This window comes from Eumetopias jubatus, unplaced genomic scaffold (assembly GCF_037043125.1).
Source record: "Eumetopias jubatus isolate StellerSeaLion01/CBP00866 unplaced genomic scaffold, mEumJub1_p1.0 scaffold_5, whole genome shotgun sequence".
Classification (NCBI taxonomy): Eukaryota; Metazoa; Chordata; class Mammalia; order Carnivora; family Otariidae; genus Eumetopias; species Eumetopias jubatus.
This window is the reverse complement of record NW_028274811.1, coordinates 45,645,893-45,668,292: the sequence shown is the minus strand read 5'-3', so window position 1 is coordinate 45,668,292 and position 22,400 is coordinate 45,645,893. Positions and strand designations below refer to the sequence as shown.

The 22,400-nt window shown below is 40.6% G+C and overlaps 1 protein-coding gene across 1 annotated transcript in view; it reads left to right on the top strand.

The window, feature by feature from the left end:
- Positions 1-22,400, top strand: part of DEPDC1B (DEP domain containing 1B) — an 84,338-nt gene that overhangs the window by 9,775 nt on the left and 52,163 nt on the right. The window lies entirely within an intron of this gene.

Genomic DNA, 22,400 nt, shown 5'->3' with positions numbered 1-22,400 from the left:
GTGCTATTTTGTGATGGGACACTTACCACCTGATGATCCAAGGAAAATATGCATGTCTCTCTGCTTGGACTTTCCTTTTCACTACATGCTAGGCTGTTTCATTGCTGGAGGTGGCAGCGCGGCGGGGAGGCTACCTAAGCTTCGGGGACTGGGGGAATATTAAAGAGGAATGAAGCTGCACGTGTCCTGAGAAGAGAAAGTGTTGAGTTATCGACAGAGAGACCCCCCAGAGGGCTGAGAACTTGAAGGGAAGTTAAAAGAAGAAATGGGGAATATGGACCCTTAACATTTGCTTTCTTTTACTCTGAAAGACAAATGAAGAACGCTCTTACAACACATTTAGTGAGGCAGTTTGGGGCCACTGAGCCCCATGGCTTTGAGCAGAGAAAAACCTGTTTATTCCTCCCTGAACCATTTCTTTGGCTCCTTTGTGGGCTAGCTGCTAGGAGAGGTTGCAGAGCAGTGTGAGGGTGACCTCCAACACCAAGGCTAAGACCAGACATTGCTGCATGTTTAGCATTGAGCTTCTTCTTCTTCTTCTTTTTTTTTTAAGATTTTATTTATTTATTTGACACAGAGAGAGAGCACAAGTAGGGGGAGCAGCAGAGGGAGAGGGAGAAGCAGACTCCCCGCTGAGCAGGGAGCCCGATGAGGGGCTCGATCCCAGGACCCTGGGATCATGACCTGAGCCGAAGGCAGACACTTAACTAACTGAGCCACCCAGGCGCCCCAGCATTGAACTTCTTTGTAGAATTTCATTGGCAGTCTTCAGGTTCCAGATATCAAGATTGTCATCAGGGCAATTCGTTGTCTCCATTTGGCAGTTATTTCTGGCTTGCTCATCCAAATTTTAAGTAGGATCTTGGGTGATTTTGGCTTATTCTGAGACTATCGTGTTTGTTAGCATCAGGCAGCGGGGACTCTAGCCCTGGTTCTGCATGCCATACATCATGGGAATTCGCAAGTGATTATTTCTCTTGAGAAACTGTAAATACTTGTACCCCATCACAACTTAGCTAGAACACTTCTAAAAAATTCTCTGGATGAGTAACTTCCAATCTATTCTGTTGTGACCTTAAATGGGGGTAACATCCATTGTGTCCCAGGAGGCTTTTCAGAGTCCTTGGGGGAGGGAAATCGGAGCATGCTCTAGGAGCTAACCATCCAGCACTGTCAGAACATGCTTTGTGTCACTATGAAGCCTTAATTGTGTGTCCCCCCTTTAAAACATCAAGTGCACAGGCAGATTACATTTGTCTATTAAATAATGATTTTCCTTTCACCTTCTGTAATACCTGTGAATCATAAAGGGAGCAGGATTTTCTTCTGTTATTTACCACCTGAAAACTCTTAGCTTTCCATTTTCCTGGGTGAAAGTTCTGTACGCTAACTACTGATGTTTGCCAATTTCTCAGATTAATCTAGGATGAAATCTATGTAGATATGTAAATCATTTGTTAGGAGCCTGTGCCTTGAATTGAGAATGAGCTAATGAGTGTGGAGGCAGCTGTTGGATGCATGCAGCTTCTGGGACTGGTGCTCAGGATCCTCACACCTGCGTGCTAGGGCTCCAGGCAAGAGTGGGGGTCGCTGCCCTGCCTGCTGTCCTTCTAGCTGCTGTCCTGGTAGAATAGGACTGCTGCCGCATTATAATGGAAATAGATGAGTGAGATTAGGACCTAGAGGCAGGTTAAATTTAAAAATAGATGGAGAGCCAGTGAGGTGGAGAAATTCCAGAATGTGCTTTTAAATATCAAGCTTTATGGGTGGGGGGGGGCCTTTATAAGTAGTATCGAAGAGGCTGGAATGGCCAGCCGAGCGTGCTTGCTGGCATGTAAGGAACTAACGTAATCAAGGGCCTATGATGTGCTGACATGTCACATTATCGTCATTTAACCCAACATCTGTTGATACAGTGTATTTTCCTAATTTTAAAGATTAGGAAGTTAATAAGGCCAAAGCTCCAAAGTCCCTCAGCTGGACTCAAAAAAATGAATCCTGACCAAGAAGAGTCAGGATTTGAATTGAGATGTCTGTGTCTGAAGCCTGTCTTCTTACAGTATGCTATATCACCTCCATTTCCACAACATGAGGTGGACTTAACTTAAACACACATTAATAAACAAGAAATATTTGGTGTGGCCAACATGTGTTTATATACTTACAGAATTCCAGCGATGTCTTAAGTACTGGGTAATACATTGAATGATCAGCCGTGTTCAAGAAGTTGTCAAATAAGGGAATAAGGTAAACGTCATCAGCCTAAGCACTTATAAATATAGCAGTGGGTGGGTGGTTTCTTGGGTCTATGAGTTAAAGAAAGCTACACGAAATACCGAAGGCTCTTAGAGCATTTTTTAAGGACAGAAACACACACAGTATGTGTTGAAGAATTTTGTAACAGAAATTGAGTTAAGCTTTTATTTTAGAATGTGTCCAATCTTATTTCTAGTTTTATTTCTTTATTTTTATTTTTTTAAAGATTTTATTTATTTATTTGACAGAGAGAGAGAGTGAGAGAGGGAACACAAGCAGGGGGAGCGAGAAAGGGAGAAGCAGGCTTCCCATGGAGCAGGGAGCCCAATGTGGGACTTGATCCCAGGACCCTGAGATCATGACCTGGGCCGAGGGCAGACGCTCAACGACTGAGCCACCCGGGCGCCCTTTCTTTATTATTTTTTTAAGGTTTATGTATTTATTTGACAGAGAGACACAGTGAGAGAGGGAACACAAGTGGGGAATGGGAGAGGGAGAAGCAGGCTTCCTGCGGAGCAGGGAGCCCGTTGCAGGGCTAGATCCCAAAACCCTGGGACCTGGGACCTGAGCCGAAGGCAGATGCTTAACAACTGAGCCCCCCCAGATGCCCCTTATTTCTAGTTTTAAAAGACTATGTGTCATGTCTCTTCTGTGACTACATTTACATTTGTTAACCATGATTTTTTTATCAAGAGTCAAAGAGATAAGTATAGAAAATAGAAGGAAATAGTGAGTTTTGGTGTTAAAGAAAGGGAAGCCAGATCCCAATATCTCAATGTCCATAATAGTCAGAGAGGTTGCAGAGAAGTACCCAGAGCTAGTTACTGAACCTTGTCTTTCCCATTTCTAATGCCACTGTCTGGGAAGAGTTCTGAATTTGCTGCTCCTGAAGACTGTTTTAGATTTCACTGAAGGCTCTACATAGTTGAGCCAGGTGCTGTCATCTGTGTCTAACACAGTTTCCTAGTCCTACACCTACACCAAATATACATAACCAGAGTTATGTATATTTGTATAAGAAGTTTCAGTTTATAAAGCAGTTTCCCTTCCGTGATCTGATTTGATCTTCATGGCAACCCTTGGAGGTGGACAGGGTGGATATTACATCTAAAGAGAACCAGATGCTTTTCTCTTTGAAACATCTAAACCAAATACCAGGAATGTTCTAGTTAAAGAAATTCCACACTGATTGAATCTGTCCATTTACATATGTGAACAGGCAATTATAGAGTATTTAAACCTATAGTAATGGGTTACCTAAAAATTGAAGTGCCATTATGATAATTGCTTGTTTGGATGATTTAATGAGGAAAGCCATTGGCCAAGGTAGATCTTTAGGAGGATGGGGTTCCTGGTCTGGTGAGACACCTAGCCCTTGACCTGCTCTCATTACTGATGCTAGCTAGCTGTGGTAGACAGTGGTAATTGGGAAGGTGTTTGCGGTTCACAGACAGGAATTCATTGGCTTAGGTTTAGTGGTTGAGTCCCATATGTAGGGAACCATTTTCTTTTTATTTTCCCCCTCTCCCTGTTCCCTTTTTCTATTTCCTTCTTTTTCTTTCTGTATTTCTACTTCTTTATGTGTGTCTCTCTCATGCTTCTACTTTTTACTTTTTTCTCTTCAGTTCACTCTTTCTCTCTGTTCCCTTTCCCTCATATTTACCTTTTTTCCGTCCTATTTCCATAATACTGATTTTAATTTGAAACTAGAAGTTTTTACGTGGATATTGTCAGCTCTATTGAATAATGGTACTTTCACGTTCTTAATTTAAAAAGAATCATGCTGCCCAGTTTTAAGACTTGTACATAAAGCCAAAATAATGGAGACTGTGGTGTTGGTAAAGGGATAGACGCCTAGACTGGAGGCTGGTTCAGAAACGCACACAAATATGGCCGTTTGGTTTTTGACGGAGGTGTAAAAGCAATTTAAAAGAAAAAAAGTAGTCTTTTCAGCAAATGTGTTAGAACAATTGGATATATATCCTCTATTTTGCAAAAAAAATGAACCTCAAATGTAAACCACATACTTTATGCAAAAGTTGATTCAAAGTGAATCATAGATTTAAATGTAAGACTAAAAATTTTACAGAAACGGCAAAAAATCTTTATGCCCTGGAGTTAAGCAAAGAGTTCTTAGACATGACACCAAAAGCATAATTCATAAAGGAAAAAACATGATAAATTGAACTTCATCAAAATTAAAAGCTTTTGCTGTGTGAAAGACACTATTAAGAGGTACAGATGGGGAGAGAATATTTGCAAACCACATACATGACAATGGACTGCTCTCAAGAATATGTAAAGAACTCACAAAACTCAACAGTTACAAAGAGCCCAATTAAAAAATGAACAGAATACTCGCTTGAAAAGATGTTTAACAAAATTAGCAGTAGGCTGGGCGCCTGGGTGGCTCAGTTGGTTAAGCGACTGCCTTCGGCTCAGGTCATGATCCTGGAGTCCCGGGATCGAGTCCCACATTGGGCTTCCTGCTCAGCGGGGAGTCTGCTTCTCCCTCTGACCCTCCCCCCTCTCACGTGCTCTCTCTCTCTCATTCTCTCTCTCAAATAAATAAATAAAATCTTTAAAACAAAAATTAGCAGTAGGGAAATGCAAAATAAAACATACCACTATGTGTCTATTGGAATGGCTAAAATAAAAATTCTGACAATATCAAGAGCTAGAGAGGATGCAGAGCAATTGGAAATCTCATCTATTGCAGGCAGGAAGCTTGGATTGTTTGTCACTTTGGAAAGCAGTTTGTCATTTTCTTTTAGAGTTGAGCATATACTTACATATGCCTCAGTATTCCCCCTCGGCATTTAGCCTGGAAAAATGAAAACCTGTTTTCACCCAAAAAGCTTGTGCATGAATATTGATAGCAGCTGTATTAATTGCCAGTAACTGAAGACAAACCAGATGTCCTTCCGTGGGTGAATGGATAAACAGTTTTACATCTATACAGTGGAATGCCACGGTGCGTGCAGGGGTGGGTGGTGGGTGGGTGGGTAGGTGGGGTTGACTATAAAGTCAGAGGAGGAGATTTGGGGAATAATGGAACTGTTCTGTTTCCTGATTGTGGTGGTTATACAAATGAATATGTGTGTTAAAATTGATAGACTTTTGTACAAAAAAAAATCAATATTACTATATGCTAAAAACATTTTTTTAATGCTGGAGATTTGAAAGTCTCTGTACCTCTGGTGAAAGAAATCTGAATTTACATTGTTTAGGTATGTGGCTCTTAAGTCACATTCTGTGGCCCTGGGAAAAGTTTTTCATGAACCTTTTGAAGGTAACAGTTTTAGGACCCTCACCTTCAAGTTCATGGACTATTGGCTCCCTCTAGTGGGCATCCTTATTTTTATAGTAAACTCAAAGTGTGTGTGTGTGTGTGTGTGTGTGTGTGTGTGTGTGTGTGTGTGTGTGTGTGTGTGTGTGTGTGTGTGTGTGTGTGTGTGTGTGTGTGTGTGTGTGTGTGTGTGTGTGTGTGTGTGTGTGTGTGTGTGTGTGTTTTAAATTCTTCTCATCGTATCTTGGGTTGTTGTCCTGTGATAGTTGGATATGTTTCTTAGTCTTTATCGGCATCAGTTTTTCATCTATAAAATGACAGGGTAGCCGAGATCTTTAAGGACTTGTAAAATTCTAGACGTTTATGATTCCAAATATTGAATACTTACCACATGTGTTTGTCAGTCTAAAGCAGTGAAGGAGATAAAAAAGAAATATAACTGGATTCTCTTATTCCCTAACTTGGCATTCTCTTTAGAGACAGAGTATACATATATGAAAAAGGTAAGTAGCAGAACCAAGGTGTTATTTAATTAAGTAACCCAAATGACCTGGAACAAATAATAAATTAGAGGTAGCTACACTGACAGTCCTTATGTTGACACATCTATTTTGTTTGAGTGGCATAGTGTTTTTAGTCACTAAAATTTTTTCCCATCTCATTTTTATTTTTCAATTTTGGGTATTTTGTGAAGATAATACTTTAAAATTTACAAAGCATAAAAGAATATATGCAATGAAAACTCTCCCTTCCCCATCTCTCCTCCAGCTACCCAATTCCTTTCCTCAGAGGCTCCTAATATTAATAGCTCTAACACAGTGTCTTAAAAAATTGTGAACCTGAAGGTCTTTAGATGGGGTAAATCTACTGGAGTTACCACGCCTTCCACTGTTCCTCTCCATTATACCAGACTATACCATGATTGTTTGTCTGCCTGGCCAGTGCAGGAATTGTGCTGGTGACCCGCTCGGTGTGGACTGGAGTGTTTTGAGACCTCATGGAGTAGGAGTTGGAGGAGTTCAACCTAGGTCCTGGGAATGTGGTAGGATCTGGAAAATGAGAGGGGACGGGAAGGGAGAGAGATTTCAGGTGACAAGGATAGCAAGACAGAGGCTTTCGGTCAGAAATGCATAAGTGGGCTGTACTGGGAGAGGAAAGGAGACTGGCCTGGCTGCAGTAGTTTTAGGTCAGGAAGTCATGGGGATAAATTTGGTGCAATTTCTTAAATACCTGGTTGTGGATAGACTTTAATTTTTTAAATTCATTTTCGATTGAAGTAATATAACATTATATAATGTTATGACATATCTTGTTATGCTAGTTTCAGGTGAATCACATAGTGATTCGACAGTTATATATATTACAAAATCCTTACCACAATTAGTATAGTTATCATCTGTCACCATACAAAGTTATTACAATATTACTCATTAAATTTCATATGCTGTACTTTTTATCATCATGACTTATTTATTTTATAACTGGAATTGTGTACCTCTTAATCCCTTTTACATATTTCACCCATATTTCTATTCTCTCCCCTCTGGCAAGCACTGGTTTGTTCTTTGTATTTATAAGTCTATTTTTGTTGTTGTTGTTCATTTTTTTGTTTTTAGATTCCATATATATGTGAAATCATATGGTATTTGTCTTTCTCTGTCTGATTTATTTCACTTAGCATTAATACCCTCTCGATCCATCCATGCTTTTGCAAATGACAAGTTTACATTTTTTTTAATGGCTAGTAATATTCCATTCTTTCTTTCTATCTATCTATCTATCTATTTATCTATCTATCTATCTATCTACCTACCTACCTACCTCATATCTTCTTTATCCATTCATCTATTGATGGACACTTGCATTGCTTCCATATCTTGGCTATTATAAATAATGCTGCTATAAACATAGAGGTACATATATCTTTTCAAATTAGTGTTTTTGTTTTTTTCAGGTAAATATCCTGAAGTGGAATTACTGGGTCATATGGTAATTCTATTTTTAATTTTTTTAAAAGATTTTATTATTTCATAGACAGAGAGTGGGTGAGAGAGAGAACACGAGCAGGGTGAGGGGCAGAGGGAGAAGCAGACTCCCTGCTGAGCAGGGAGCCCAATGCGGGACTCGATCCTGGGACTCCAGGATCATGACCTGAGCCCAAGGCAGATGCCCAACCGACTGAACCACCCAGGCCCCCTATTTTTAATTTTCTGAGATAACTTCATACTGATTTCCACAGTGGCTGCATCAACTTACATTCCCAGCAACACAGCATGAGGGTTCCCTTTTCTCCACATTCTTGCCAACACTTGTGATTTCTTGTCTTTTTGATTCTAGCCATTCTGATTGGTGTGAAGTGGTATCTCATAGTTTTGATTTGCATTTTCCTGACGTTGAGAAATGTTGAGCATCTTTCCATTTGTCTTTTGGCCACCGGCGTGTCTTCTTTGGAAAAATGTCTCTTCAGGTCCTCTGCCCCTTTTTAATTGGATTATTTGTTTTTCTGCTGTTGATTTGTAGGAGTTCTTTATGTATTTTGGATAGCAACCCCTTATCAGATATACCATTTGATATGTATATTTGAAAAAGGCCACTCACTGAGAGTGTTGATGGTGGTTCTGTTGATGGTTTCTTTCGCTGTGCAAAAGTTTTTAGTTTGATGTAGTCTCAATAGTTTATTTTTTGCTTTTGTTTCCCTTGTCTGATTCCTTAGGAGACATATCCATAAATATGTTGCTGTGGCCAATATCCAAGAGATTGCTGCCTATGTTTTAAGAGTTTTTTCTTTAATCCTTACCGAAGTTTCTTTCCTACGAATTCATGATGCCTTGTGATTATCATTAATAGGGAATGGAGCATCATCAGTTGAGAATCTGGAAAATCAGGGAACATTGCTTATTGAATGCTCCCCTGAGAAGAAGAGAAAGTTTTTTTGGCCAGAGAAGGTAGATTGAACCGGGGTGGTTCTTAAATATTGTTGACTTCGAAACGAAATGATAACGATCACATAGGCATCAAACAGATTTTCTCAGTTAACCCTATGCCACAAGTCCTGAGAAGAGTGGGGCTTGGCTTGAGATGCAGGCTATGAGAGTGGACTTATGAAAGTTGTGGAAAGGCGGGGCATACCACTCTCTGAATTTGATAAGCTTGTAAACTAGGCATGGGAGAGGCCGGACAGGTGTTTTATGGGAGTGTCAGAAAGCAAAGTCTGTCTCAGCATTTTTATGTACCCGGTGTCCTGTCAGCATTTCACTTGATTGATACATTCTGGCTTCTTAGCGCTGTTTGTTAAGATCCCTGTTAATTCGATTCTCAGGTACGCTGCTTCTCCCTGTCCTCTTTTGGTCCCCTTTTCCCTTCTCAGGCATTAGGGAGCCTCTTCTATTTTGCCAGGCACAGCACTAAACACTTTGGATGCACGACCCATGCTTCGAAGACTTCCAGTTTAGTTAGGAGGACAGTTAGGAGGACCAGATAAATCCAAATTCATTGTCACGGATGCTGTGATTAGGGTGTTGTGCTGTAGGAGGACTGAGGAATCAGCTCTGCTTGTGTAAGTCAGAGAATACTTTGCTCCAGAGGTGACACTTGGGTTCAGTCTTGATGCATCAGTCGGTGTTTGCCAGGCAAGGAAGGGAGAGAGGTCAGTCAAGGTGGAGGGAGTTGTATCTAAAAGCAGTCATCGTAAGTGGGCTTGGAGGATGTAAACACTTGCTGGGTGTCATTGCATGAGTGGTGGAAGACAAGACTGGAAAAGAATTTGCTTTTATCTGTGTCCCCCATACCCAGCACAATGCCTAGTATTCATTGAGAAAGAAGTTCAAAGGTTAGTAAGCAAGGAGTTCCCTTTTTACTGGTTTGGAGTTAAGCAATAATCACTCCACCTATTCCTGAGTTAGAGTGCCTCATTCTTTTCCCACATCGAGTGAGCTGTAGTTAAGTATAATATGAAGTCAGTAATGGAAGGATTGTAACAAACACACAGGATTTGGGGTGAGACAGGCCTGGGTCTATGAGTTCAAGCTCTCTGAGAAGAGAAGGAGAGACCACAATGGGGCTGGATCTAAAAGGAAATTCATGTTAAGGTTTGGGGGGCACCTGGAATGGATAAAGGTGAAGGGAGCAAGGGTTTGGGTGGGCCTTCAGACTCTGATGCAGGTCTGACCTCTGGGAAAGACCCCAGGGTGCAGTTCTGAGAAGTCTTGACGAGGCGGATGGGGACAACAGTTCCTTGCTAGAGGAGTCCTGTTCTTCTGGTAGAATTGGCTCTGCTCCAGTGCCCGCCCTGCGCTCACCAGTGTGCTGCAAGCATCATGGTGAAGTGTGAAAGATACAGTGGCTAGAGGCTGCAGGCTGTCCTGGAGGCTGCTGGCCTCTTGAAAGGTGTGAACTGTGCACCTCCATGCTCGGCATAGTCCATCACTTGTGCTGCACACATCTGCTTCTCCGTACATGCTCATGGGGCTTTCTTCCTGAGGCAAAATCCAGGAGATGGAAATTACTGGGAAGGATACATCCCCTCTCGCTGCAGCCAGTCTCATGGGTACAACTGGTCCTCATCTTCTTTCTTCCCGACTTGCCATTGTAAATTCCCTCACCCTCAACTATCACCTCGGCCGGCTTACCTACTAGTGTGACCCCAAAGTTCATTCCTGAGTGTGTCCGAACCCTTGATAACCACACGCTTATCAGCCTCATGTTTCTGTACATGCCCACTCACAGTTACAGTGGGACAAAGAAGTATCAAGAGGGGGCACAGGTATTTCTGCCCTCATGGGGTAAGAGCAGCCCACCCTCCTGCTGGTCAGGATCTGGTCCTCCTGCTGTGAAGCGGTTCCTCTTCTTGTCTGCTGCTCCCTGTCTCAAGGAGCCTAAAGTGCCCTTGCTGTGTCTCCTGGCAAGAAAACATGTGCGGCTCTTTTGGGTGCAGGACCTCTCACTATGGAGCCAGGAGTTGTGGGGGTAGGTCACTGGGAGGGATGCTAAGTAGGGCTGTTCTTACTTCCACTCCTTGATCCTGGGCCATGTATTCTTGTCAATATAGGAAACAGCACCATATAGAGTCTTCTGACTTAATTCATTTACTATTCCATTGTCCTGTGTGTCCAGCTTGTCTCCAATGCAACACTGTTTTGATTACTGCAGGTATATTATAACTCTTGAAATCAGTTAGTGTGAGTCCTCCAACTTTGTTATTTTTCAAAATTGTTTTGGCTCTTCTAGTTCTTTTGCTTGTCCACATAAATTTTAGAATCAATTTGTGTATTTCTATAAAGATTTCTGTCCAGGACATTGGGGAAGGGAAGTGCTACGGTGGGCGCTGTGAATTGTGCAAGACTGATGAATCACAGACCTGTACCCCTGAAACAAGTAATACGTTATATGTTAATAAAAACATTTAAAAAAAATTTCTGTCAAAATTTCAGTGAAGTTGTGTGGAGTCTGTAGATCAGTTTGGGGGAGATTTGACAAATTAACAAATTTGAGTCCTCCAAATCATGAACATGGTACAGTTCTCATTTCATCTAGGTCTTTAACTCCCCGCTGGGTTATGTAGCTGTATGTGTACAGACGGTGCACAGATTTTGTTAGATTTAGATCTGAGTCGTTCATGTGTTTTGGTGTTACCGTAAATGGTGGTAGTTTTCTTTGTAAATTTGCACATGTCTTTAAGCTCTAGATATTTTATACATTTTCTTCTGTTGTAAATGGAATTTATTTTCTAAGTAGTTATTGTTAATAAGGTAGGAGTGTCTTTGAGACCAGAGCACATCTCTCCCCTCCTTAAAAATACTCATTTGATCCTTTTATCATAATGGAATCTTTGTTGTTGTTGTTGTTGTTGTTTGTTTGTTGTTTTATTTAAATTCAAGTTAGTTAACATATCATGTAGCATTGGTTTCAGCAGTAGAATTTAGTGATTCATCACTTTCATATAACACCCCATGCTCATCCCAAGAAGTGCCCTCCTTAATGCCCCATCACCCATTTAGCCCATTCCCTGCCCACCACACCTCCAGCAACCCTCAGTTTGTTTTCTCTAGTTTGGAGTCTCTTATGTTTTCCCTCCTTCTCTGTTTTTATCTTATTTTATTTTTCCTTCCCTTCTCCTCTGTTCATCTGTTTTGTTTCTTAAATTCCACATATAAGTAAAATCATATGTTATTTGTCTTTCTCTGACTTATTTCTCTTAGCATAATACCCTCTAGTTCCATCCACATTGTTGCAAATGGCAAGATTTTATTCTTTTTAACGGATGAGTAATATTCCATTACACACACACACACACACACACACACACACACACACACACACACACACACACACTACATCTTTATCCATTCATCTGTCGATGGACATTTGGACTCTTTCCATAATTGCACTATGTGCCCCTTCAAATCAGCATTTTTGTATCCTTTGGATAAATACCTAGTAATACAGTTGCTGGGTCATTGGGTAGTTCTGTTTTTAACTTCTTGAGGAACCTCCATACTGTTTTCCAGAGTGGCTGCTCCAGCTTGCATTCCCACCAACAGTGCAATAGGTTTCCCCTTTCTTTGTATCCTCACCAACATCTCTTGTTTCCTGAGTTGTTAATTTTAGCCATTCTGACCGGTGTGAGGCAGTATCTCATTGTGGTTTTGATTTGTATTTCCCTGACAAGTGATATTGAGCATTTTTTCATGTGTCTGTTAGCCATCTGTATGTCTTCTTTGGAAAAGTGTCTGTTGATGTCTTCTGCCCATTTCTTAACTGGATTATTTGTGTTTTGGGTGTTGAGTTTGATAAATTCTTTATAGATTTTGGATACAAACCCTTTATCTGATAAGTCATCTGCAGATATCTTCTCCCATTCTGAAGGTTGCCTTTTAATTTTATTGATTGTTTCCTTTGCTGTGCAGAAACTTTTTATCTTGATTAGGTCCTAATAGTTCATTTTGCTTTTGTTTCCCTTGCCTCTGGATATGTGTCTAGTAAGAAGTTGGTATGGCCGAGTTCAAAGAGGTTGCTGTCTGTTTTCCTCTAGGATTTTGATGGTTTCCTCTCTCACATTTAGGTCGTTCATCCATTTTGAATTAAGTTTTGTGTATGGTGTAAGAAAGTGTCCAGTTTCATTCTTCTGCATGTGGCTGTCCAGTTTTCCCAACACCATTTGTTGAAGAGACTGTCTTTTTCTCATTGGATATTCTTTCCTATTCTTTCCTGCTTTGTCAAAAGTCAGTTGACCACAGAGTTGTTGGTCCATTTCTGGATTCTCTCTTCTGTACCATTGGTCTATGTGTCTCTTTGTGTCAATACCATACTGTCTTGATGATTACAGCTTTGTAATCCAGCTTGAAGTCTGGAATTGTGACGCCTTCCACTTTGCTTTTCTTTGTCAGCATTCCTTTGGCTATTCGGGGTCTTTTCTGGTTGCATACAAATTTTAGAATTGTTTGTTTTAGCTCTGTGAAAAATGCTGATGTTATTTTGATAGGGATTGCATTGAATGTGTAGAGTGCTTTGGGTAGTATAAACATTTTAACAATATTTGCTCTTTCAATTCATGTGCACGGAATTTTTCCCATTTCTTTGTGACTTCTTCAATTTCTTTCATATGTGTTGTATAGTTTTCATCATACAGATCTTTTACCTCTTTGACTAGGTTTATTCCTAGGTATCTCATGGTTTTTGGTGCAATTGTAAATGGGACCGATTCCTTGATTTCTTTTTCTGTTGCTTCATTATTGGTGTATAGAAATGCAACAGATCTCTGTACATTGGTTTTATATCCTGCAACTTTGCTGAATTCATGTATCACCTCTACCAATTTTTTGGTGGAGTCTTTTGGGTTTTCTACATAGAGTATCATGTCTGTGAAGAGTGAAAGTTTGACTTCTTCCTTGCTGATTTGGATGCCTTTGATTTCTTTTGGTTGTCTGATTGCTGAGGTTAGGACTTCCATTACTATGTTAAAACAGTGGTGAGAGTGGACATCCCTGTCTTGTTCCTGACTGTAGAGGAAAAGCTCTCAGTTTTTCCCCTTTGAGCATGATATTAGCTGTGGGTCTTTTGTATATGGCCTTTATGATGTTGAGGTATCTCTTGAGGGTTTTTTATCAAGAAAGGATGCTGTATTTTGCCAAATGCTTTTTTCTACATCTGTTGAGAAGATCATATGATTCTTGTCCTTTCTTTTATTAACGTGGTGTACCACGCTGGTTGATTTGTGGATATTGAACCACCCCTGTAGCCCAGGTATAAAGGCCACTTGATGGTGGTGAATGATCCTTTTAATGTACTGTTGGATTCAATTAACTAGTATCTTGTTGAGAATTTTTGTATCCATGTTCATTAGGGATATTGGTCTTTAATTCTCCTTTTAGTGGGGTCTTTTTCTGGTTTTGGAATCGAGGTAGTGCTGGCCTCATAGAATGAGTTTGGAAGTTTTCCTTCTATTTCTATTTTTTGGAACAGCTTAAGAAGAATAGGTATTACTTCTTCACTAATGTTTGGTAGAATTCCCCTGGGAAGCCAGCCAGCCCCGGGCCCTTGTTTGTTGAGAGATTTTTGGTTACTAATTCAGTTTCTTTGCTGGTTATGGGTCTGCTCAAGTTTTCTATTTCTTCCTGTTTCAGTTTTGGTAGTTTATATGTTTCTAAGAATTTATCCATTCCTTCCAGATTGCCCAATTTGTAGGCATATAATTGCTCATAATATTCTCCTATAATTGTATTTCTCTGGTGTTAGTTGTGATCTCTCCTCTTAAATTCGTGATTTTATTTATTTGGATCCTTTCTGTTTTCTTTTTGATAAGTCTGGCTAGGGGCTTATCAATTTTGTTAATTCTTTCAAAGAGCCAGCTCTTAGTTTCATTGATCTGTTCTACTGGTTTTTTTTTTTTTTTTTGGTATTATTTATTTCCGTTCTAAAGTTAATAATTTTCCTTCTCCTGCTGGTTTTAGGCCTTATTTGTTCTTTTTCCAACTCCTGTAGGTGTAAGGTTAGGTTGTGTATTTGAGACTTTTCTTGCTTCTTGAGGAAGGACTGGATTGCTATGTACTTCCCACTTAGGACTGCCATTGTTGCATCTCAAAGGTTTTCAACTGTCATGTTTTCATTTTCATTTGCTTCCATGTATTTTTATTTCTTCTTCCTAGTTAACCCATTTATTCTATAGTAGGATGTTCCTTATCCTTTATGTATTTGTGATCTTTCTGAATTTTTTTCTTGTGGTTGACTTTTATAGTGTTGTGGTCTGAAAATATGCATGGTGTGATCTTAGACTCTTTGTATTGGTTGAGGCCTGGTTTGTGACCCAGTATGTGATCTATTCTGGAGGATGTTCCATGTGAACTATTCTGCTACCTTAGGATTAAATGCTCTGAATATGTCTTTTAAGTCCAGTTGGTCCAGTGTGTCATTCAAAGCCACTGTTTTCTTGTTGATCTTCTGCCTAGATGATCTGTCTGTTGCTGTGAGTGGAGTGTTAAAGTCCCCTGCCATTATTGTATTATTATCATTGAGTTCCTTTAAGTTTGTTATTAATTGATTTATATATTTGGCTGCTCCCAAGTGGGGGGCCTAAATATTTGCAGTTGTTAGATCTTCTTATCGGATAGACCCCTTTATTATGATATAGTGCCCTTCTTTATCTCTTATTATTCCTTGGTTTAAAATCTAGTTTGTCTGATACAAGGATTGCTACTCCAGCTTTCTTTTGATGTCCATTAGCATGATAAATGGTTCTCTACTCCCTCACTTTCATTCTGGAAGTGTCTTTGAGTCTCAAATGAATCTCTTATAAGCAGGATACTGATGGGCCTTTTTTTTTTTTAATCCATTCTGATACCCTATGTCTTTTGATTGGAGCATTGAATCCATTTACATTGAGAGCAAGTACTGATAGATATGAATTTTGTGCCATTGTATTACCTGTAAAGTCGCTGTTCCTGTAGATTGTCTTTGTTCCCTTCCAGTCCTTGTTGCTTTTGGTATCTCTTTCCCACTCAGAGTCTCTTTTAGTGTTTCTTGCAGGGCTGGTTTAGTGTTCATGAACTCCTTTAGTTTTTGCTTGTCTTGAAACTTTTTATCTCACCTTCTATTCAGAAACACAGCCTTGCTGGAAATAGTATTCTTGGCTGCATATTTTTCCCACTTAGCACGTTGAATATATCATGCCATCCCTTTGTGGCCTGCCAAGTATCTATGGACAGGTCTGTGGCTAACCCTGTGTGTCTGCTCTGTAGGGAAAGGACCTTTTGTCCCTAGCTGCTTTCAGAATTATCTCTTTATCTTGGTATTTTGCCAGTTTGATTATGATATGTCTTGGTGTTGATCTGTTTTTGTTGATTTTGAGAGGCATTTTCTGTGCCTCTTGGATTTGAATGCTTGTTTCCTTCCCCACATTAGGGAAGCTATAATTGGTTAAGATAAATCTTCTGCCCCTTTTTCCTCTTCTTCTGGGACTCCTATGATATGGATATTATTGGGCTTTGTGTAATTGCTGAGTTCCTTAGGTATATTCGTGATCCAATAGTTTTCTTTCCCTCTTCAGCTTATTTTCCATAATTTTGTCTTCTATATCACCTATTCATTCCTCTGAGTCTTCCATCCTCATTGTGATTACATCCACTCAGTTTTGCATCTCAGTTGTAGATTTTTTATTTCAGCCTGACAAGTTTTTAGGTCTTTCATCTCTGCAGCCAGGGTTTCTCTGGTGTCTTCTATGCTTCTTTCAAGCCAGGCTAATATTCTTATGACTGTTCTAAATTCTTGTTCAGATATATTGCTTATGTGTGTTTTGATCAAATCCCAGGCTGTGATTTCTTCTTGATCTTTCTTTTGGGGAGACTTCCTCCATCTTGTCATTATGTCTGGGTTTCCATCTTTTGCATATTATGAAAGTTATGTTTCCTGCTCCTGAGAGTAATACTCTATTAAGAAGGGGTCATAGACTGTCCAGGGCCTGGCGACTCAGGAAATGTTTCTAGTGTATGCTGTGTGGCCTCTGTCATTGTGTTTTGGCTGTTCTTTCCCAGAGGTCAGTCCTTTGCAGAGTTCCTCCTTGCTTGCAGTGGGGAGTGTTTGGACCTTTAAGTAGGTGTGCTTTGATTTGTTTGTTAAGATAGTTTGATTAAAAAAAAAAAAAAAAGCCTGATCCAAGAAAAAAGGAAAAGTAACAAAAAAGGAAACAAAAAACTATAAGCCTGATTCTGGAAAAGAAAGAAGGAAAAAAGAAAAGAAAAAGAAGCCTGATCCAAAAAATGAAAAAAGGAAACAAAAGACAAATGAACACAAAACTATAAGCCTGATTCCAAAGAAAAAAGGGGAAAAAATACAAAAATTCAAAATACAAAATACAAGAAAAAAGGAATGGAAGGAAGCCTGGTCCTATTTCTACCAGAACTGAAGCTGACACTTTGAAGCATTCTGTGATCAATAGACTTGGTACATTCAGGAGCATGGTGGAGGGAGGGGGGTGGAGCTGTGTTGGGCTTCTGAAGCGGAGGCCCAGCACCCTGGCTCAGTCAGACCTGCCCTAGTAAAGACGCCTCTGCTGGGCCCAGGGGAACAGGATTTGGTCTAAGTGACTCTAGCCTGCACTGGAGGCCTTTGTGTTTTCTCTGAAGTCCCCCTGTGCAGGTGGGTGGGGTGGGGGGTGGTAGAAGATGGCATCACCCTGTGCTCTCCTCCCCAGAGAGGGAGGGAGGGTAACTCATGGCAGACACTGTGCAGGGGGCCATCCCAGAAAAGCAAACAGTCTCCCCTCCTGTGTCCCAGGCTTTCGTCAGATTCCTGCCTTCAACCTCTCTGTGGCCGTTGCCACAGTTCCCCTGTGTTTTATCTTTGGCTGGGGCTGGGATTCAAAACGCCAAATCTTGGGGCTCCTGGGTAGTTCAGGCGGTTAAGCGTCTGCCTTTCCCGGGGTCCTGGGATCGAGCCCCACATCGGGCTCCCTCTCCCACTCCCCCCCTTGTGTTCCTGCTCTCGCTGTGTCTCTCTTTGTCAAATAAATAAATAAATAAATAAAATCTTAAAAACAAAAAACAAAGAAACAAAAAAACGCCACATCTCTAAGGACCAGGCAAGGCGCAGACCTGCTCTCCTCCCGCGCCTGGAGGAGGGCCTCGCTCGCTGTGCCAGGCACCGTCCTGTCCCGGAAAAGCAGTGGCTCGGTACTCCCACAGTGGCTCGGTACTCCCACAGTGGCTGGAGTCTGGTGAGCACTGTGAGAGGCCGGGACCAGGTTTTCTGCCCCCTGCGTGTGCTGTGCCTCTGTCCCCTGCTGGTGAAGGGCCACTCAGTGCCTCCTCGGGGACCTTCTGTCCTTGGAGGGGCAGAGAGACGGAATACCCTCTTCCAAGGGAGCGATCTCTCCTTTTGTGACCCAGGGGATCCCTGCCCCAGGGCCCATTGTGCGATCGCTCTGTGCTGCTCTCCTCTCCTGCTCGCTCCCTCTCCCCCTGACTTCTCTCCATGGAAAGGGCTCCCTCCCTCCCTCCCCCCTTCCATGGCACTGGGGCTTTTCTCTCCCCGGCCCCCCACCAGTTCACTTCTCTGAACCTTGAATCTGCCACGTTCTCTCCAGTTATGCTGATTGTTTTCTGAATGCTCAGATAGATTCCCTGTTGTTCAAAATGAATGTTGTTGATCAGCTCTGTTCAAGTGTTGAGGCCGGTTCAGGGTACCCCTACTACTCCACTGTCTTAACTCCTCCTCTGCTAATGCCATCTTTACTCGTGTGGGATAAACGATTTCTGAGGTCAGAGAGGTCAATCCTTCCTTAATTTGGCAACTCTTTTTCCAGCTTTATCTTTTATTCTCCTCCCCTCAGACACTTTATGTTTCCTGATACATTTTCAAGCAGTATGGAGAAATATAATCATTTGCAGTTTTTCAGCATTTACGTGATATGGTATTATGTACCACCGTTGGTCTTGAACAATATGTTGAGTGGGTACAGAGCCCAGTGGAACCCAGCCAGTTGCTACAGGTTTGCCCGACCCAGGGCTTTCTTGGGAACCAGTCTCAGAGAGGTCAGCTCCTATAATAATCACTGTCAGCCAGGCTTTTCTTCTACAGAGGCTTAGGTTTACTAAGGCAAGGAGGCAGGCTGGCAAAAGCTGTAGATGCTGCAGATTTCTACTGATGCTAAGGAAACAATTTTAGCATATATTGTGGGAAGAACTTTGTCTTTGCATTTTGTCACTTATGACTCACATTTATTAAGATTTATGAACTGTTTTCCTTGCTGTTTAGATGCCTTAGAATATTTTTTATTGATTAGGTAATAAATTATAATTTGTTTCAAGTAAATTCATCAGAGGATAGTAATTCTGAAATGGTTTATTTTTTTAAAGATTTTATTTTTAAGTAATCTCTATACCCAACATAGGGTTCAGACTTACAACCCTGGGAACAAGAGTCGCATGCTCCATTGACTGAGCCAGCCAGGTGCCCCAGGAATGGTTTATTTTTAATTGCTTTTTTCCAACCCAAATTTGGCAAGAGGTGACAGTACGACACCTGGATTGTTGTGTTGGGTGATTAGCCCTGGCTGATTCCTTTTCTGGTCTCATTTTATTCAGTGTGCAACTAGATCATTTCTTTTTTTTTTTTTTTAAAGATTTTATTTTTATTTATTTGACAGAGAGGGAGACAGCAAGAGAGGGAACACAAGCAGGGGGAGTGGGAGAGGGAGAAGCAGGCTCCCCGTGGAGCAGGGAGCCCCATGCGGGGCTCGATCCCAGGATCTTGGGACCATGACCCGAGCCGAAGGCAGACGTTTAACAACTGAGCCACCCAGTCGCCCCACAGCTAGATCATTTTAGGGGACTTTATAATTTTGGAATTCATGATCATAATGTTAGGATTTAATTTAGAATTCTAAAAGCAAAAACAAATGTAGTACACTAGAGGGAGCTCTGCTCTTTTAAATGTTCTCATTTGTATTTAAAAAATACATCTCGTACAAGAGTGTATACACTTTGTCTGAATGATTTATATAAGAATAACAAAGTCGATACCTGTTTACTGACAATTTGCATCATCTTCTCCAAGAGGTCATCAATATCCTGCCTTCTGTGTTAATCATTTCCTTGCTTCTCTTTATTGTTTTAACACTTATGCTTGTATCCTTAAGCAGTGTATTGTTTTGGCTTTTGAATATATTTCAACTGATCTTTATATAACAGATATCAAAGAGTATGTATTCTTCACTGATTTGTTCTTTTATTTCTCATGAGTTTTGAGATTCATCCATGTCGATGTATATATAGTTACAGAATTTTCTCAGCTACTTTATATTCTATCAGTATACCACAGTCCATTTATCTGTTCCCCTCCCACTGGAGATTTGGGTTGCTTTCTGTTCTTTGCTTTTATAAACAAGGCGGCCATGAGCATTTACGGACATGTCTCCTTTTGCACACGTGTAAGAGTTTCTTTAGGTTACCCAGGGTTACATAAAGTGGAATTAGTTTAGAGGATATTGCACGTTCAACTTTACTAGGTAACTCTAAAGTGTTTTCCATAGTGGCTACACTAAGTTTTATCCCAGTAGTAGAAAACATTTGATATTGACTGACTTAATTTTTCACCAATCTGGTAAGTGTGAAATGCCTGTGATGTTATTTGATTACTCATGGATCAAGTGTTTTTGTATGTTTATTCATCATTTCTGATTCCACATCTGGAGATGCCATCATGTCTTTGGCCTTCTTCTATAGGATTTTTTTTTCTTACAAATTTTTAGGAGTTTAAATATATATATATATTCTGGATATTAATCCTTTTTGTCAATTATTTGGATTGCAAAGATCTCCTGGTTTTGTTTTTTTGTTTTTTTTCATTTTATTTATGGTATCTTGACAAGCACAAAGGTTATTTATTTTTTTAAAGATTTTATTTATTTATTTGACAGAGAGAGACACAACGAGAGAGGGAACACAAGCAGGGGAAGTGGGAGAGGGAGAAGCAGGCTTCCCGCCTAGCAGGGAGCCCGATGTGGGGCTGGATCCCAGGACTCTGGGATTGTGACCTGAGCCGAAGGCAGACGCTTAACGACTGAGCCACCCAGGCGCCCCAGAAAAGTTTTTTTATTTTAATGTAAAGTGAATATGTCAATCTTTTTTTATACTTTGTGGGTTTTGTATCTTGCTTAACTGGGGTTCTTTCATTGCTGAAAGTCAGAGAGATATTTTCTTATATCATATTCTAAATTTAATGGTTTTACCTATGATTTTTATTCTTGGTATGAATTTGAGATTGTTCTGGTTTTCTGTTTTTGAAAAACAACCTGCCTCAAACATGAATGGCTTAAAGCATTTTATTCTGCTTATGGTTTTTGTGTCAAGAATTTAGAAAGAGCTCATCTGGCAGTTTGCCCGTTACCCATAAGGCACTAGTTGGGCTACAAAATTCACTTTCAAGATGACTTCTTTCTCTGTTCACGGATGTAGTTGGTGCCTTTGTGCTTCTTGGCCCTTCTCTATTTTTACATGGGCTTTTGTCCTCTAGCACATCTTCACATGGGTTATACTTTTTGTGGCATGATGGTCTTAGGGTGGTCACTTTCCTTACATGGTGGCTGGCTTCCAACCATTCTTGGTCATGTCGCAAGAATGAGCATCCCAAAAGCAAGTATTTCCAAAAGGCAAGAAGAGAAAACTGCCAGGTAGCTAAGAACTATGCCTAGAATTGGTAAAGCGTCACCTCTGCCATGTTCTGTTTATCAAAGCAATCACAGGGATTGCTCACATTTAACGGGGTAGAGAAATAATCTCATCTTGTTGAGTTTTTGACCTCATTAAGGTCACTTTGGGGAAGAGTCTCATTGGGGAAGGTTGGGCAATGCTGTTGTGGCCATCCTTGCAGAATGCATTCTGGCTACAGTGGCATTCATTTGCAAACTACATTCATCCCCTGCATCATGACTCCCCAAATATATCCCATTATGGGGTCACATAAAGCAATCACAGGCCCATAGCACTTCTAAAATGCAGTTGAACATATGTCTGCCATTCCTTGATTAGGGCATAGTTCTGCTTCTTGTGAGTGATTCTGCATGGTTCCTGGCTCTTCCTCCTGGAGTCCTGGCTCTGCATGCTTAGTCATTTTTCCTTTTCCGTAAGAGATGGCCCATGTTTGCAGAGGAATAGCTTTCTCATATACTTCCTGGTTAGTGAAGCTTGAGATTCTTGACTGTTTTTTTGCATTTTAAACTGTTTGATTTTTAGTCCAAGCGGGTGGTGATTCTGCTAGCATTATTGTCTTAAAAATACTGTGGCTTTTCTATGAATTTTATTGTGGTTTATTCCATTAGACAAAAGTCTCGCATATGTCTTTGAAACAGGCTCTTTTTTGCCTGAGCTGCTTATGAGTCTGCTGTGGTCCAACACCTTCAAAATTCTTACACTCTTAGTTTAACCAAGATGGTCTGTAAGGTACTGCCTTCAATCTTTTTGAGGTTATAGTAAAAGTCTTTTTTTAAAATGTTTTTGTTAATATATAACATATTATTTGTTTCAGGTACAGGTCTGTGATTCATCAGTCTTACACAATTCACAGCACTCACCATAGTGTATATCCTCCATGATGTCCATCACCCAGTCACCCCATCCCTCCCACCCCCCTCCACTCCAGCAACCCTCAGTTTGTTTCCTGAGATTAAGAGTCTCTTATGGTTTGTCTCCCTCTCTGGTTTCGTCTTGTTTCATTTTTCCCTGCCTTCCCCTATGATCCTCTGTCTTGTTTCTCAAAATCCTCATATCAGTGAGATACTTATCTTTCTCTCTTGACTTATTTCGCTTAGCATAATACCCTCTAGTTCCACCAGCATCGTTGCAAATGGCAAGATTTCATTTTTTGA